This window comes from Platalea leucorodia (assembly GCF_965183815.1).
Source record: "Platalea leucorodia genome assembly, chromosome: 20".
Taxonomy (NCBI): domain Eukaryota; kingdom Metazoa; phylum Chordata; class Aves; order Pelecaniformes; family Threskiornithidae; genus Platalea; species Platalea leucorodia.
The window spans coordinates 4,498,886-4,514,500 of record NC_138842.1 but is presented as its reverse complement, the minus strand read 5'-3'; the positions used below and the strand labels follow the sequence as shown (position 1 = coordinate 4,514,500).

General features: G+C 42.9%; 1 protein-coding gene across 2 annotated transcripts in view; it reads left to right on the top strand.

The window, feature by feature from the left end:
• GRAMD1B (GRAM domain containing 1B) overlaps window positions 1-15,615 on the top strand; it is a gene marked incomplete at both ends in the record, with an annotated part of 96,969 nt that overhangs the window by 39,235 nt on the left and 42,119 nt on the right. The window lies entirely within an intron of this gene.

Genomic DNA, 15,615 nt, shown 5'->3' with positions numbered 1-15,615 from the left:
CTCCTAGCAGGTTGCTACCGCATGACAACAATTTGTGTCATCAGGGCCTAGTATTGGTCATCTTCCTGTCACAATGTAATATTGTAATACCATTGCATATGTCGTTATGTTGTGACATGGTATTGTAAGAGAGAACTTTTGCTTCCAGTCTTACATCACCGTTATCTCATGGATCCTTAGGGACTATAATGAGCCAGGCCCCGAGCTTTAAATTTCAGAAAGCCAGAAAGTACAACAGCAGGGCAGGCAGGCTTTCCCTCCCCTCAAATCTCAGGCAGTGCTGCTTGACGTTAGCATTCTCCCTTGTTAGGAGTTTTGGGGAGCTCATAAGACAGCATAGATAGATACTATCTGGATCTTTTATGAAAAATGAGAATCAAATGACTTGAGAGTCTTGCAGGGACAAAAGCAAGCTGGTAGGTGAATTTGATGTCCCGTGAGTGGGATACTGAACAAAACTCTGCTCATCTGATTTTCCTTCTTTTGTGGTTCCTTCTGTATTGCTTGTGCTGATTTGTTGATTGGAATATTTCTGAGCCACAGAACCTGCTATGTGGAACCTGCAGAGAAAATAAGGGCCAAAGGCTCTACCTAAAAATAAATCTGTAATTCATTTTTCTGCTAGTGCCTGTGGGTGAGAAAAAAAACTCTCAATGTTCCAACACCCTACTTATCTGAAGGAAGGATCTATTATGTAGTTGTGGGGGTGGGATGGGAACTAGGTATGGTTACAGAGCAGCAGAACTAAAATTAGAAGTTGTTTGATGTCAGGGAGCAGTGAAGGTTAACATTAGGTAGTTTCAGTTATGCATGCTGTAAGGCTGTGACTTCAGCAGTTCTTTGTATCTAGACCAGGCTGAGGGCATCTGCCCTTTCAGTTGATTCTGTCGGCGTCTCAGGGCTGTAAGAGGGGAGGGACAGGGTTCACAAGCTATCACACTAGTCCTACGTAGCTCTGTTTTTATGGCCTAATCTTGCGACTTCTTTGACGTCTAAAATAACAGGTTAGTGAAAAAGAGACAGAAGGAATGTATTCTGCTCTCAGTTACATAGAATTTGTGCTTGCTGTAATACAGAAAGGTGACAAACGTGGGTGTTTAGGATTCTTGCCTCCTTAATTGCATAGTGAAATGATGATGCCATTTAAATCACTTTCAATTTCATATCGATACTGCAGAGACTTAAAGAGCTACTGTGTGCAGTGAAAATGAACTTTGTTCTATTGCATTGCAAATGAAAGATGAATTTCCAAATCAGTTCTTCCTCAATTTTTTGGAGAAGGCTAGCAAAATAGTGCTGTTGAAGTTATGCAGTTGCGTTGCTGTGTATATTGTGCTGCTCAACCTTCATGTTACAGGTTAAGATGTTATGTTTCAGTGTTCTTTTTTCCTGTCTTCATCGATTCTTCTGTATCTACATCTTTCTTCTTTGTGCTTTTTATTCAAAGGGAAGAAATACGTGCTGGTAATCCTCCACTAAAACCCATCAAAGATGACCCACATACATATAAATATGGCTCTAGCATTTCGGAAAGAAGAGGCTTTCACTCCTTATAAATTCTGCAAATGGATCTTAGGATTCAGAACATTCCCGTTTGCTGTCAGTGTGGTAGGAAGAGGAAACCATATTAATAGGTCGCTCATCTCTCCCTGCATCCAGAATATTCTGAACAATTTGACTGAACCTCTGTTCATAAAGTACAGTTTCTATTCTTTCTCTCTCAACAGGAAGAAACGTTACAATGTCGTGTGAAGTGACCCAAAGAACAACTTTGAGCAGTATCGGTAGATTTATTTTGTAAATGGTTTCATAGTACAATGAAGTGGTTAGCAGCAGGTCTTGTGCTAACTTATCTGGGCTTTTCAGTAGTGGGAAGTGATAGTAAGCAGTTAGGAGCCTAATCCAAGTGCACTAATGTCAAGGAAAAATCTGGCATGCAATTCACTTGGCCAGACTGTACTCGTAGTCACTAACTGAACCAGAAAGAGAACCAAGATTGGCTCATTACCAGTTTTTGTCCTGGACTGCACACCGCCACACTGAATTAATACTTTCAGTGGTAACATGGTATAAAGTGCAAGTAAAAAAATATAAAATTACAGTAGAAGGAGGCTATTTGCAGAAAAACTGACTGAGTCATTATGAAGCTCTTGATCTGAGATTTGGTTTGCTGTAGCTCTGTGTGATGACAGACTGGCAAAAGTACCCCTTTAGTGTTTTTTGTTTGTTATGTGGTATGCTTTTGGCATCAATTTTTGATTTAAAATTGGATAAACATCCGTTGTTTTGTTCTCTAATATATATGTGCTTACTGCAACCTCTACTGAGGGCAACTAGGCAGAAGACTTCTTTGACTTACGCCATGAAGATGCTGTGCTTTGCAGAGCTTGCTGCCGACACCCAGAAGCTCTCCTTCAGATCTCTCCTTGGGCTGCAGATTATTTTGGCTAATTGAATCCTAATCATTTGTTTTGCTCCAAAATTGCCTTTTCTGCTTATCAGATGGTAAAATCACCTCGCTCTCTCTCTCTCTAGTCCTTCAGCAGCCTCACAAATGTCAGGTGAAGGGCAAACTGCTTGGAACCGTTCTGGAATTCTGCAGCCATTGCTTGCTCAGGGCCTTAGGTTGAGATGAATGAGGCTGCAGCGAGGCTTCTCCAGAGATTCTTCGCCTCACGTATGCAGGAGGAAAAAGCATGGAAAGAGGCAGATTCAGTCAAGAAGAGGCTGTAGATAAAATTTAGCAGATACTTTTTTTTCCTCTCAAAGCTTAAGTGTGGAGCTGAGACTGTTGTGTGCTGTTTAACTGCTTGGTCCCTTCAAATGAGAAGCAAGGTCCTGGCTATCGGAGCTGGAAGTCACGAGAGGCTGGTTTTATGCCTGGCTCTGTCATTGACTGGTTGTATCATGATCTTGCCTCTGCCCCAGTTTCCTTGTCTGCAAAATGGGGTGTACCATTTCTCTCTTCCTTCCCCCCTTGTGCTCCCTCTCACTGAAGTGGTTTGATATTTTCACACGACAAGTGCTGGAAGGGGTATGTTGAACGGTGTTCCACACTTTGTAAGTACGTGATTCACCCTGCTTGTGTTAATAGTTCTATTGAACTAAATGGAAACACTCACATACTTAAAATTTCTGTTTGATCAGGGCTATTCTGCTCAGCAAGTGGGCACGGTCAAGGTCTGAAAAAGTCTAATGTTGCCATCCAAGCTTTTGTGGCACATTACACAAGAATCGCCGTGTCCTGGTCAAGATCTCTTTTGCTTAAGCGCATTTGCTGGCTGAAATTCCCCTTGGGAACAGGTCTCTTCTTCACTCTCTGTTCTGAACTATTTAGTGGTATTCCTTTGGTTGATTAAGCAGCTGCTGTGTTTATGCTTGAACCTTTCCTTGCATGCCTCTGATTTCAGTCCTGGTTAGAAAGTGCATCCTAATGGCAGACTGCCATTATTATTATAACTGATACTTATTATGAATGGTAACTGTTAATTTCAGTATTTTGAGTCTGGTGAAAGTAAATTATATAAACTGAGGTATAATAGCAATGATAATATCCAAGTATAAAACTTCTAAGTTCAGGAAATGAAGACACCAAAACAAATGCTGTACATAAATCAGTAGCTTTTTTTTTTTTTTTTTTCCTTCTCTAACTTCTGTATGCTCTTGCAGAGCCACGTGCTGAATACAAGGTGGTGGAATGTTCTCTGAATTTCTCCTTTACTAAATTTTTCCATTTGGCCCACTTTAGGTCTGTGCTGTTGATTATACTTTACATTTTCCAGTGGTTTGTTTTCTGTAACCATTTTTCCTGTACAAAATGCTCTCTGTGGCTCTCTGTGGTCACAGCCAAGTGACCTGGGGGTAGATGCTCTGCTTTTTTTTCAATTAACACAAGATGTAAAATGCTGCTATTCTCATTTGACAGTGTCACAGCAGTTCTACGCATATGGCAAAGGAACAGAGAAGCAGGGTTTTTTTTGTTGTTGTTTTTGTTTGTTTTTTTTTTTTTTTTTTTTTTTGGTGGGAGGGAGAGATATATATTTGGGGTATATATGTTGAATCACTTTCAAACCACTTGGAATACCAAGTTTGGAAGAACGTGGCTTGACCACACCTAATTTCAGGTCTTGGAACTGGAAGAAGGAAAATGGAGGAGAAAATGAGTTGAATGAAAAAGACTTGGGGAGGAAGAAGGAGGTATATATTCAGGAGTAGCAAAGATTTGGTAACAGAAAAAAATGTCCATATATGCACATATATAAGGTACCGAATCAGCTGTGGGGGGAGGAGGAAGGACGACTTGTTTATCTTTAGCGTAAGAACAGCGCTCTCTAACTAGAATAGTTCCTTTAATGAAATACCAAGCAAACAAGCCTGCGTTTAAATGACAGGAGGAAGAGATGGCCAGGTCTGAGGATTCCAGAGAAATGGTTTGCAAGGTCTCATCCCTTACTTGTGTAGTGATGACACATGAAGTGCTGTGAATTAAAAGGTTTGCACTGGAGACAGAGGCATTTTAGAAAGCTGGTGGAACGCTAGAGCTGTAATTTTGGTGTATTTCTGACCTTGTAGGAATAGAAACAAAGTAGTCATAGAGGTCTGAAAGAAGTGCTTTCTGCTCATGAGGAGACTGGCTTGTGACTGTGCAGCCCTCACAACTGGAATTTATTTTTTTCAGAGCTGTCAGCTGTCAAGAAATGGTGTACTCATGTGGTGGCCTTCAATCTGATGTGCATTTTAGGAACAAGGTTTGGGAGGCAAACTGTTGCTTAGCTGTAGGCCATGAAAGAAGTTATGTGTCTGGGAGCTGGAGCTTAGAGAATCTGAGCAATATTCAGTGGCTGGTTCAAGGCAGTAAAACTACTTCGTTGCTTCAAATGCCTGTTACATTATTTTTCCAACCTTTCCAACTGAGAAGAACAGGTTTCCTATTGATTCTTCTGAGTTTCTGTTTCAAAGACAGGTAATAGCACAACTGATTTTGGAAATGGATCTCTTTCTAAGATTGTGTTGTTTTACAGTGAGAGAGGCTCTTAGAAGAAGGGTCTTGCTGTGCTAGGAGATCTTAAGGCACACCTCTAGAGACAGTCTGTGTCCTGGAGAGCTTACATCCTAAACAGGCAAGATGGACAAAGGGTAGAAGAAAGGAAGTGGTATTAGCCTTGGTTTGCAGATCAGATACACAGAGATTAAAGGCGTTATTACTTTTAACATGTTTATTAATAGAGGTGTGCTAGAAAACCTCCCATACTAGAAGCTTGGCTTAGGCGAGCAAAAAATTGTTATCGCTTAAAACAGTTCTTTTAAGAGAGCGAACTGTATTGATGTAAGAGCTAGCATCAGAAATGCAAACCAGCCAGCCATATTTCCTGCACTTCTCATAGGGGAATTGTCCAAAGTCACAACCTGAGTCCATATAGTTGCCCCAAAGCAACCTATGTCTTGCTCATATTTGGAAATACCAGAATTCTCATAAGAACATTTGTTCTTTCAAGGATCACAGCCCAGATTAAGAGCTTCAGATGATTTAGATGTCGCTTTGCAAAGTTTCCCTTATGAAACTCGAAATCATATGGATATGTTTCACTTGGAGATTTTGGGAACAGAAATAGAGTAAGTCAAAACAATTCTCTAAATTGTAACACTCAAACAGCTGTAACACCAACCAAATTCAAACCTTTAAAGAGTCTTGCATTGCTAGCAAATAGCAGTAAGCAAGAAGTCGTTGGACTGGGCTGCTGCCCATAAGGAAAATAATGGAAAGCAGAACTAGAGAGAGAAAAAAAAACTTGATGAAGTTGAAGCATTGATCCATGCTCCTGCCAATGCGGGACAGTTCCCTGTTTTGTCTTTATTAATGGTTGCCTAATGTTGTTTATAAATGTGACAAGTGAATGGGTTTATACTACTTCTCTCATGCTCTTGACTGCAGGGATTTGATGTCAGCCTAGTTTTTTTCCTCAATTCACTATAATCACATTGCTTTTTGTTATAAAACCTTTTAATGCAGCTTCTCTTTCTCTTTGGTATTTACATTCTTCAAAGATTTGTTGACCACTTTGTTTACCCTTCCAGTTTCTTTTCATAAATAAGCCTCATGAATATTGTGGTGTTTTTGTTGCTTTCCTTTGAACTTATTGCTCTATAAGAATATCTTTCTGGTTGTATGGCACCCTTATAATAAAGTTCCTGGTAGAGATTAATTGATCATACAGAGCAAATATTTGATCAGCTTCCAGAAGATATGATTGATCAGACTATGCAGCTCTGAATCACATTAGTCTTTCCTGCTCCTATATCATGTTGCAAGAACATGTCTAATTTGCTTTGCACTCTTACCCTGCGCACTGTTGAGCTGTGCTGCTTTCTTGCTTTCTCAGTTCTTTGAATTGCTGGGCATGACTTTCTGTTTCCTCCGTTTATGCCTGCTTGGAGTAAGTACAAAATCAAGGACAGTGGTAGGGTAGCGTTCTTCATGCTTTGCCCAGGACAGAATCAGCTACAGTCTCTCTTTATTTTTCTTGTGAGACAGGTTTTTGTATGTGTGTTTATATACACTGTCAATATGAGTCACATTATTACCTTCTGCATTTTATAACCTCTCTGTAGAAGATGGCCTTTCATAGAGTTTATATTTGAAAATACCCATGTGTTGAAGACAAGTATTTCTCCTGTTGCTGGCTGTGGTGCTGTTGCATCAGGGAAGTAGATGGTTTGTGTTGTGTCTGATAAGGTTCGGAGAAGGGTGCGTAGTCCCTCTAGCTCAGCAAGATGAAGAGTCGGTGTGTCTGTAGAAGTGACTAAGTAGTCAGAGAAGAGTGCTTTGTGTGGGAGTAAGGAAGTTGAATTTAGAGGTAATGGGGATGCTTAGGTCCATACTGACTGCTCCGCTCCTTTGTGGTCACAGAAGTACTCCCTGGTGGAAGTACTCCCTGGTGGTTTTTGTAGTGGGGAGTACAAGGATACTTAATAAAGCTCTGCTAAAGCGCCCCTGCAAAAATGTTTGGGGTGCCAGGGATTTGCAACAACATGGAGAAGCTGTACCAGGGCAGTAGAACAGGTAGGTAAGAGCCGGAGAAAAGAAGTCCTGAAATTTCATAGCTGTCATCAGTGAATGGAGTGAGGAGCAGCCAGGGTTAACTGAGCTCTAGTGATGTGGGCTACAGGGCATTCTTAAAGAGACAGTGGGTGCTTTTCTTTCTAGTGGGCAGCAGCCAGTTCAGATGCCAGAGCTGGGTAGCAAGTTGCAAAGAAGGCTTTGTTTCAGCCATGCCAAGCTGTTATCAGAGCGGGGAATCTTTTTGTCAACTACTTTTGAGAGCATAAAATGCATCGGAGCAGTAAGATTCTTGAATGGTTTAATGATCTCTCCCCCAGCAGAATTGCTTCTGTCTGCAGTTTAAATGGTGGTTTCAGAATCGGAGAGCAGAGGAGCAGGGAAGACACGCAGCTGCGCCCTGGGAAATGCGATGTGGTAACAGGTGGCGATGCAATCATGTAGCTCTTCGTTTTTCATCTCTCAGGCAGGCAGGAGGACTCCTTCCTGTGGATGCAGGTTCCTTTGTGTGTGTGCGTGCGTTGTGAGGTCCGGCAGTTCCTCAGGAAAAAGGATGCCCTGACGCAGTGCAGGGCTGAGACACAGACACAGAAGGTTTGACTGAGAAATCAAAGTCGGGGTGGAAGGGGTGGGGATGTGGGGGGAGAAGCTGAGCAAGACTCTTACGGAGCAGTGTTCTGTCTTCATGGGAGTAGGGGCTGGACTGAGTAGCTGTTTAGTGGTGTTTGTGAGTTTCTGGGTGAGCCCAGCAGAAGATTACAGGAATCTGAGACCATCCTGGAAGAAAGGGTCAAGCAAGGTTAAGAAAGTCAATCAGTGAGAGTGGGGATGAATCTAATGTGTGTGAATGGGTATTGGGACTGAAAATCAGAGGTGGCTTAGGAGAAGTCTGAAGGTAGAGATTAGGGTGGTGCTTTGGGGGGAGGCTTTAGGAGGCTGATTTTGGTTGGGATAAACAGATTGGAACAGTCCGGAGAAATGGAGAAGCTGGCATAACTGTAACTGTATTATATGACATAGAAGTGCACACTGCACCAGCCAGTGCTAAAGGAAGAGATCAGACCCTTTTAGTACCCTTTTCCTCTTCCTTCTTTCCATAAATCTACTCACAGGTCTGAGCTGTTCTAGCTCAGTACAGCGTGGAATAGGGAGTGGTGGTGGTGGAGGGGATTGACGGAGTGGGGCATGTCTGTACCAGGAGACCGGCTGTAGCCCAGCCCCTGGCACAGAACAGCCGATGTGCATTTTGCTCTCTCCAATGGCAGCTGTTGAAGCTTTATTCAGATGTCAGGGAATTCTCTCTTTGTGCTGAGCTTGCATAGAACAGCATATATGAGGGCTGCTGCCCAAGTACTGGGAGCAGAGGGGGATGTGGCTTTCTCATATTCAGAGTGGTATCCAAGGAATGTAATTTGTGTTGGGTTTGAGGTGAAATTTTGCTGCTGCTTGTCCCCTGGTGGCTACCTTTGCAATGTAACTGAAAGTACAACGGCATGATATTTAACTCCATCCTGAAGAGATAAGAAGGATACATAGATAATGGAGGCAGTACTGTAATGATTCCACAGGGACCTGTAATTAATGAGTGATCTCCTGTTTCTGTTGTTAGTTTTCTTTGTGTGTGCGATAGCCTTCCCCCAGTCAACCTGTTGTTTTGCTTTTCTCTTCATCCTCTCTTAAACAGAGCGCTGGTCTTGCAGCTGGGATGCGCTCAGACCCTGGTGGTCTCAGGTGGCTCCCTTCCTTGAAGTGGGGTTTGAAATCAGTGCAGCCTCTCGTCTTCATGCCTTTCACTGCACGGTTGAAATCTGGCACTGTCTGCAAGCTGCACACAGCACCTCAGTACGGTGCTATAAAACAAATAAATACAGGAGTTATTTTCATTAGTGCTTGATCTCAGAGACGTCTGTTGGCATTATTGATGTGCTTGTTAATCTTCATTTCAAGTATGCTAACTGCTGTGTACGTTACCTGTCAGTGCAACGCAAGTGCTTCTGGGGTAAAATATGCACCAGTTTATCATCAGTGCACTAGAACAGAACATATAATGGTTTCAGAGTTGAAAAGAGATGGATTTAGTATCAAGTGGAAGTTGGCAGGGGATTTTGGGGTATGTAAGTAAGTGTCTTTGTGATATATGATTAGGAATTCAAGACAGAGAATTCATGGGAGGTCAGCTCAGCCAGCCTTTTCCAGTGCATCATCCCGAACCGGTGGTTTCCAGGCTGGGAGCTATTACTTGTCCATGAGCCATGATGCATTTGCTTTGTGCTCTCCATTTATCCTGACCAGGATGCAGTGCCTACCTGTGTTGGGATGTGATTCTGTCAGTCTCGACCTACAGGGCACAGTCGGGCCTACAGAGCAAAATTGACTGGCTCCCCTTGTGCTATCCTTCCGCCTCATTTTCAGAGGTCATATTGAATTAAAGAGGGCTAAAACTGCATTACATATTCTGATGGATAATACTGCTTATGAAAGTGATAGCTGTAGTTACCGTAGGGATCTTGGGCAGTTCCACATGTGATGGCAGTGGTTGCTGAAGAAACTGTCTAGAAAGATACTGGCCATGCTAAAAATGCTTGTCCTGTGTGATGTAGGCTCCAGCTCTCAAACACTTGTTGATGCTGAGCCTATCTCCCCCCAGCCTCTTTCCTAATATCATTTCACCTTTCCTGCTTTTGGCTTTCCACGTGCTGATTGTTTGAGCGTGGTGTTGAGGAGAACAGGTAGGGCTCTGTTTCCTAGGTGAGGTGGGATCTGCTACTTGTGAATGTCTTTAATTCTGTGTGGTTTCTTTTGTGCAATTAAGGAGAGCTAATTAGCTCCTTTTAGTGCAGTCTCCTTGAAGAGGTAGCTGACCTCTTGTTAATCCTGGATTAAGTTCTTACTAAGAACTGGCTCTTTGTGTGTCCCAGTTAAGATGTTGACACTTTGTTCTCTCTCTCTCCTTGTTCTCCTCCTCCCCCTCTTCCTCCCCATGCCTTTGAGCACATGATTGCCTGCCTCCTTCATCCCCCACTACTGTAGGAATCCATGCGCTCCTAGCAGCCACTGTATCTTGCTCCATGAAAATGCCATTGTCAGTTCAGAGTACTCTAAAAGGATTTTTGCTTGATCTGGTACCTGTCTAGGAGCCCATTTTCTGCAAGGGAGAAGGAAGAGTTTTGACAATGCTCCTTATTGCTTAATAGGGTGAGAATACTGTGGGATTTGAACAGTAGCACCCATTTTGTACACTGGAGGCTGGAAGGATGTTCCATGGTCTGAGCAGGAGCTAGCAAACAGGACCACATGTCTCAGTTGGAGAACTCAGCCTGCACAATGCTGTGCATTCAAAAGCAGAGTCCATATGGTCATAGTTAAAGAGAGTGTCTAGGAGAAAAGCAGCTTCTGTGCTCCAACAGTGGTACAGGAAAAAAAATTAAACATGTGCAAAATATTAATTACCATCCAGATGTGTCAATTGCCTCCTGCTGCTAATCCTACTTGCAGATCTTGAGGTTGTAGCACTACACTCGGTTTTCCCTGAGGACAGGCTTTCTTGACATTTCTGGTATGTCTTTTTGAAGACAAGGCCAGAAGTACTGTGAAAGTGTAAGCATCCCCTGGTTCTGTTCTGAACTCAGCTGAAAAGTAGAGGTGTTGAGGAATAACTGTCTCAATGGCTTTAAGTTTTCAAAGTAGATCGTATTAGAAGTGGACAAAGAATTATTGGGGAAGGGGAAATGAGAAACCTTAATGTGTTTTCAAATCCAGGCTCTCATTGTTCCTAGGCATTTTGCAGACAGACTTTTAAAGACTGCTCTTTCTGTATCACTGGTGTGGCTTACAGGGAGGGTGAGATTGCTCTAGCTGGATATAGAGTTTATCTCAAAGCCACTTGTTGCTCTGTAGGACTGGATGTTCAGGCACTGGACTGTCTCGCGTGTGTCTGTCGTCAGCCCCCGGGCTTTAGTTACTTGGACAGTGTATCATTTCCTCTCACCTTAGAGATGCAACATGTATGAGTATGCTTGTCTTACGGCTGGGTCTGAGACAGTAGAGCAGAAACCAGCCCTCCCACTCAGTCCAGCAGGCAGTAAAGGTACGGCTCGTGCTGTCTGCATGAACACTGAAGAGCGTGCCACAGATCGGCATACTCTAAATTAGAGCATCCTTGGAGGGAGTGCTCCTGATGTATGACTTTTCACCTTTCTGTAGGGCTTGGTAGTCCTGTGGTATTCCGGCTGTGGTGTGTGACCGTGTCATGCCATGAATAGCTCAGCAGTCAAGCCCTCCTAAAGCTGTTCTTCGCACATGAAATAATGCCTTAGTGCTTGTCTTGATTCTTTAACACCAGTACCAGGGCAAGGGCCGAGAGACGTATCTGCAAATAAACCCAGTCAATGTAAAATGCATTCTGCAGCTCTTGAACAAAACAGGAACCGGTAGCTTCATGTTCAGAAGAGCTTCCTAAAGGCCCCTAAAGATCCTCTTCTCACTGCAGTATTATCAAAGAATTATCGCCATAAAACAAGCTGCCTTCATAGTGATGTGAATGGTGCTGCAAAGACCCAGAAATGTAACGAGTATTTGTCCTTCTGAGAGTTCTGGGTTGAATTTTGCAGATCTGATAAAGTTTGTAAAGCATTTGAGGTGTCGCATTACAACTTTGCCTTTTGCACGCTGTCCCAGATAAGCCTAAGAAGCTTTTCTCAAAGTCTTGCATTTTTACTACTGCTCTTACAGTGCTTTTGGAAGCAGAACTTTCATTTGATTCATCTTCTCTCCTGACAGTCTGAAGAGTGGGTAGATCTTAAACTCACGTATTGAATCTATCCTACCACTTCATGACCTGCTTTGAGCCGTTGTGTGTTCTCCGTGGTTCCAGATCTGAAGTAGCTATTATGCTGAATTTCATCAGAGCCCTTGGGTCAGTGTAGCTCTCATGTGACTATTGAAAAATAATATCTTGTTCAAACCTTAATAGTCATTCAGACAAAACATACCAAAATTTGTAAATGCTGAGAATCACACTTCCAACTATTTTCATATGTCTTTGAAAGCCATAGGAAAAAAACACTGAAAGATTCATAGACTGTAAAATGAAATGGGACCATTCAGATATCTCTTCTAAGTCCTGTCAAATGCAAGGTATAAGGCTTGCCTGAATTGTTCTGGTTGAGGTACAGAACAGTATTTAGAAAGACACAAAACCTTGCATAATATTGTTTGCCACAGATGGATAATCTAGCCTTGAATTAGTTACAGTGGTTAGTTTTGTTTGCTTCCAAAAATGCGTGTCTCTGATCTAGTCAGAATTTGTCTAGCTTCAGCTTTCAGCACTTGGTAGTGTTGCACTTTCATCTGTTACCCCGTATTATCAAACTTGTGTACCAGGTGATCATTTAAAGCTTGTCATTCCTTGACCTCCAGCTTGCATTGAATGGATTCAGTGCCACTGCCTTTATTGTTTGTTGCTCTTATCTGAACCCTGTCCAGTTTATCCACAGTGTTCACGCGTTGAAACTAGATACAGTCTTAGATGTAGCGTTTCAATGGGAATCACACCATCCTTGGGTATGGAGGTACCATTGCACTGGACACAGGGAATAGGAAAGTTTGTATGTTACACGCCATTTTCTTTAAACGTGTTTGTAAATTCACCAGTTCACAAACTTTTGTAAGCATTTGAAACTTGTAATGGTCACATATGAAAATGAAAAGTCAAGGTGTGAGTTAGAGTGGCTTTGCTGATCACCTTGGTTTTTCTGACTGGATAATGAGATTTTGCTCTATGCTTGTTTGTATTGGAGAAATACTTCAATGGTTTTTGGTGAGGACAAGACTACTGCATGTGGATTTCTCCAGTTGCAAAACACACCAGGTTTACCCATAAACACTGAAATGTGTCCAATGAATTGAAGATTAAAGTCTTGAGGAGAAGGCATTGCAAAATATTATTAATAGAGAGTTCTGCGTTGGCAGAAGGCCAGTGTGTGTAAGGACAAGATGGTGTGGGATTTGACCCTAACTCTTCATTGCCAGTTGTTACTTAGCTTTACAACTTCTGTTAGAGATGGTGCATTTCCACATGGGTAGAAAGCTCCATCCTTAAGGGGACTTGCAGATTTAAAGCCTAAAGTCAGATGTGACTGGGTGAAGTGACAAATGTTGTTGTCAGCTCTTGTGATTGTGTTATGGATTCATTTTGTTTGGTACTTTTTGTAAATCGCCAGCACTTGTAAACATGTAATTATATGAGAAACTTTCTCATTTTAACAGAAGTTTCTCCCATGACTGCAAAGAAAACCTTGAGAACACAACCTGAATAAATGTGCACTAATGGAATGAAAGGAATAAAAAACAGGTTTGCTTTTATGAAAGCACATTTTATGTTTGGGGTGAAAGTTGATGTGTTTTAGATGCTTGTGATTGGCAGTACGGTAAACAGAGAAGGTGAAGAAAGAAGCTTGGTCACAAGAAGGATGTCACAAAATTGACATCAAGCTGATGGATCTCTTAATGGGGCGATGCATTTATTAAAATAGTGGCATATACACCATGAACGCGTGCACATCTATGTGTGTTCTTTGAATAATATGAAAAAAATGATGGTACTGTTGTACTATCCTGATAAAGACGTGTATGGTGATAGTGTTTTCCATTTAAAGTCATGTGCAGCATTTGAATTGCACAGTGGCATGAGTCTGCTGGTGCTGAGCATTGATTCTTAAGAGCAGAGCGCCTCCTGCTCCCACTGATTTTGATTATAGCAAAATGATGGATAATCAGCCTTTTGGAAAGATGCTCTTTTGGGACATTAGCACTGAAATCTAAAGAGAAGAGAAAATGGTCAGCCCTGCGTATGGAATGGGTAAAATGCAACAAAAGAAAGCAAAGGGCAGAGTGATGAGTATTTGCATCACTTAAGGCACAGCTCCTTCTGATATCAGTGGGGAGCAGTAAGTCGGGGGGGGGGGGGGGGGCATTCGCAGCATCTAAATTTGGCTGTATTCAGACTCCTGACTGAGGTACTCTGAATCATACCCTGGAGCTGACTGCCTGGCTCAGTTGATACCACAGGGAACTCTGAAAATAAACATCTGAGGTGGGCGATGTGAATGTAGACTGAAGAAACTGCTGAGGAATAGAAGTGATATAAGGTGTAAAATTTTAACCTACTGTAGCCACACTGGTACAGGAGCTTCTCTGGATAGTCTTTAAGGCTTGTCTACGCTGGAAAGTTATTTCACATTTAGAGCCCTGGAATAACCCAGAATACTTTCACACGTGGACACTTGTGCTTCAAATCAAGGGTGTTAGTACAGAAAGCTGTTCAGATCAGTTCTATGCTATTTCCTTGCACGGCCAAGGTCTGATTTCATACGCTGGAAGGAAAAGTGCAAGCTAGTTGATTGTTTGCTCTCTTCTTTTTCATCCTTCAGCTTATGTAGTTTGTATTGTACTGTGAGAGCTCCTGAGAGGGTCTGAAACCCTTGTCCTTATTCTGGCATAAAGATGTCCATGAGTGGGTGTGTAGGGATGCAGTGGTGTGTATGTACCCCAAAGAAACACCACATACTAATACTGCTGTAGACTTGTAAACTTCGGTTGATAACGTTTCTTTAAAAATCCCAGGCCTGTTTTACACATGGATAGGCATGAAAAATGAAACCAAATTAGCTTCCTAGATGAAGTAAGCTAAATTGAGTTGAGGTCACCTTAATTCTGAATAAGTGTGTCCTCACAGTGTACAATTCAGTTTAGATAATCCACTTTTACCAGTTAATTAGGGTTTAATTTTCCTGACTGTTCTTGCATTGACACGCTTACAGGTTTCGAAACTTTCTCCCACATGCTGAATGGTGTAGTGTGTACCCAGGGGGGATGACTATGATTTTTTCAACCTGTAGGATCTTAACTCGTAGGCTTTGCTAAACTTTATGAACAGCATCTAAAAGCAAACAGGTATAATCAGGGGACCTTGGGAAAAATCGCAGGAGGTCCCCCTCCCCCCTTTTCCTCTGGCAGACGCGAATAATGAAGGCATTAAGGGGGTTGCATTACGTAAAGCGGCAGCCCACAGGCTGCGTGCACGCGCGCGCACGCGTGTGTGTTTGTGTGCGCGTGCAGGAGCGTGTGTGAAAGAACTGGCAGCGAGGGGGAGAGGCGCGCAGACCTCAGTCGAGCCGCACAAACAATCATAACCACAAAGAGCCGGGGTGGGGGGGAGAAGAGGGGCTGAGCCATGGCTGAGCCATGGCAGGCGCCCGAGCAGTAGGCAAGGCAGCTGAGAGAGGGGGCCCTGGGTGCCCGTGAGGCGCCCCAGGCACCCCCTACTCCCTCTTCCCTTCGGGAGGGGCTCTGAGATGGTGCAGGAGGTGAGTACCCTCCCGCCTCACCGCTGGCCCACCCTTGCTCTCCCCCCGCCACACACAAGTGCATGAATGAATGAATTCCTAGCTGCTCCGCGCTGCACTACGGTCCCTAATGGCTACCAGGTTAGTGTTACTCTCCTGTTCCTTCTGCTGATGCCTCTCTTCCTCTCCCCTCTGTGTGTCTATGTGCTGTCT